Raw genomic sequence first — 3,265 nt, forward strand, 5'->3', positions numbered from 1 at the left:
AGCAGGAAAGCAACCATGAATGAAATCCCACAATGCAGCCTTTGTAAGTTTAAGAAATCTCTATTTTGTCATGCAATAAGTATTCTCCATTTTTTTAATGACTGCAAATTTTCATAATAACTGAATCATATTTTCTTAAAAATGATGGCTGCCAGGCATTTCATCTGTCCTCTGGGTATGCATCCTACCTCACACCTCACACCTCACACCAGAATCAAGCCTCCTGGCACCCAGGAGCTGTTTATTTGGCTAACCCAAGTAAAGACTTGGTGAAAAGACAAATCTTCATTTTTATATGCTTTCCGCATATATATTCCTTCACGTAAACATTTGTGTCTTTCTTCTCTGGCAGCATTTGAGCCTAGTGAATATCCTGGAGATAGGGTAAAAACAAGTGGTAGAATTTTTTTTTTTAATCTAAGTTTTTGTTTTATTATCCCAACTAGTAACTAAGTAAAAGGCTAAGGGATAGGTAATGAGATCTGTGGCCTTCCAAATACAGGGGTGGTGACTCAAGTCTAAATTTGGTCAACGAGCATCAAAACATTGAAAAGTCCTGATAAAACACTTAGGTGCTACAACGAACATGATAAAAGGAGCTGGGGTGTCAGCCCCAGTGCAGCGGGGGACCATTAAACAAGAAAGCGACACAGTCTGACTTGCGTTTTAAGAAAACCATTCTTGCAGCTGTGTGAAGAATGGATTACAAAGAGGCAAGGTAGGGAACCAGCAGGCCAGCTGGGACGCTGTCAGAGAAAATAAGGAAGAAGCGCCAGAGTGTTCGAGGGAAAGGCTAGGAGTGGATCATCGACAGAAAAAAGGCAGGTGCGTTCCGGACGCCTTCTGGAGCCGGGAGCACCGGCGGGCCGTGGGGTGGAGGACAGGGCGGAACCGAGCGTGGTCCTGGGTTTCCGGGGGGCCTTTCACTGACGCGGGTGGAGCGAACGACTGAGATTTGTTCTCACCCTGCATCTGTGCCCACCGGCCGGTTACCACGGACGTGCCGACTGCCAAGTCAGGGACTCCTCATGCTCAGTCTCGCTTCATGTGATACCACTAGCCACGTCCTCTTCCCTAAAACTTCATTCTCACATGGTTTCCAAGACACCACCCTCTTCTGGCTCTTCCCTTACTCAACAGGCTTCCTTCGCAGGCTCCTTACCCTCCCGACACGCTTTGCTTGGTGACCTTATCCAAGCAAACCATTGTTTTACCTATCGGCCACATAGAGCCTCCCCAATCTGCACTTCTAACCAGAATGTCGCCTCTCCTCCACACCCACCTACCCAGCTGTCCTCTGCCCACTGCTGTTGGGATGTCCCAGCGGCACCTTAAACCAAAAGCAACTTCGCCTTCTTCCCCCAACACTCCTAATCCCTCAGCCCATGTTCTTCCTCCAAAAATAGGCCCAGCTCCCCAGTCCCAACACCTTCGGCTGGGCTTGCACAGCCCCTCCTTCACGCCCACATCGAATCACCTTCCAGGCCCGGCAAATTCACTTCCTAACTGGTTCGTGAGTGTGTCCCGTCTGTCGCGCCGCCTTCAGGCAGGCCTCCAGGTTTCCACCATTGTCCCGGTCTGCTCGGCCTCGCGGCACTCGAACCTCACCCTTCACATCTCAGGACACAGAGAGGTCCGCCACAGGCTGCCCACGACCTTTAGGAGAAAATCCGGCCTGACGGAGGACAAGCAAGGTCCTTTGCGAGTTAGTGCCTCTGGCTGGCTGTCCTGCCTCAACTGCCACCATCTCTTATACACGGCTACCTCCCACCATACCGAACTGTCTTTCCTGGCTCATCCGTGACTCTGTCTACACCGCCTGCTCAGCTGAAGCATTCCTCTCTCCAGTGGCCTGAACTCGGTCTGGGGTGATGCCCGCCTGAGTGTCCTCACGGCACGCCACTCACGAAAGACTTCTTATATTGCTTATTGCTCTGTGCTGCTCCCACTGAACCGTGAATTACGTGAGGGCAGGAATCACTTCCGGTGTTAACATTGAAAAGGTGCTTAATGAAGGTTTGCTGAATAACTGCACCTGGATCAAACTCAAGCAGGTTTTCCGTAACACATGATCTGCTATGTACAGTAACCGTGACCAGCAAGAAGATTTGATAAGAAGAAACATTAAAGACTTTTCTAAAATTAATCAATAACGTCAGCCGCTGACTTTCACATACCAGTTTTCATTACTAAAGAGCGAGGTCTGTCCAAGGTATATGTCGCTATTATTGTGATCTTTTCACATTAATATTTATCAATGTTTAGTTTTTCAGTTCTGTTATTTTTAGTACCCAGTTTAACTAAGATCAACCTGACAGACTTGCCCTCCATAGCAATGTCTGATGTCTCATGCATAATAATTCTGTCTGAAGCACACAAGATTTCTGAAAAATCTTAGGGTATTTCCTACTTGTTCACTTAAAACACAAATATTACCACCATCATCACCACCACCACCACTAACAACAAAACCCTGTACCTTAACCTTTTTCTGAGAAAAACATTTATACAAAACATGTCGTCATCTGTCAACCTCCAGAGGGTAGGGGACGTTCACCATTTATAATTTATGTAATCATTGGTTAAGTGGTATTTTTCCTAGTTCCAAAGAATGCATTAAGGACTTTCCCAAGAAAGAAATTAATGAGTAAACTCATATTCATATACTGTGATGCAACTGACATTTCTGCAAAACAAAAGGGAAAGTCTACGTGTTTCTTAGGAGTTGGCCCTCTTCATAACCATGACTTAACCACATCCTGAGAAAGCAACAAGTATTCTGCTTTGGACAACACCACGAAAAAGTCCTGTGGCAGACACCACTTCGGATGTCCACCGCACAACTTATCCAACTTAATAAATGGAGCCCGAGATTTACCTTAAATTTGATCTATGAAATTTGGCAAGGAAAAAAATGTGATAAAAAAAAAAAAAAGAAAAACGTGCTTTTTAACGTCCTATGTCGTGTCAAACTGGAATTATGACGGCATGGCCAGCTTTCTGCATTCTAACCCGGAATAAGGCGGGTTTCCTCTGGGCGCTCTGCAGACGCGGTGACGAGACACAGGACACCGCGCGCGGGCTCTTCGATCTTTTAAGGAGGCTCAAAAATAAAACGGACTGGAGACCACTGGATGTGGAACTTACCCGCAGAGCGAGCAGTCGCTGAACCCAAGGACCCAACAAAGGCCCCAGCGATGAGAACCCTGCGCCCTTCCGCCGCCTCCCAGGGGTGGAGGCCGCCGGGCCCGGGCGCCCGGGGGCC

The sequence above is a fragment of the Pteropus alecto genome, unplaced genomic scaffold (assembly GCF_000325575.1).
Source record: "Pteropus alecto unplaced genomic scaffold, ASM32557v1 scaffold101, whole genome shotgun sequence".
Lineage (NCBI taxonomy): Eukaryota > Metazoa > Chordata > Mammalia > Chiroptera > Pteropodidae > Pteropus > Pteropus alecto.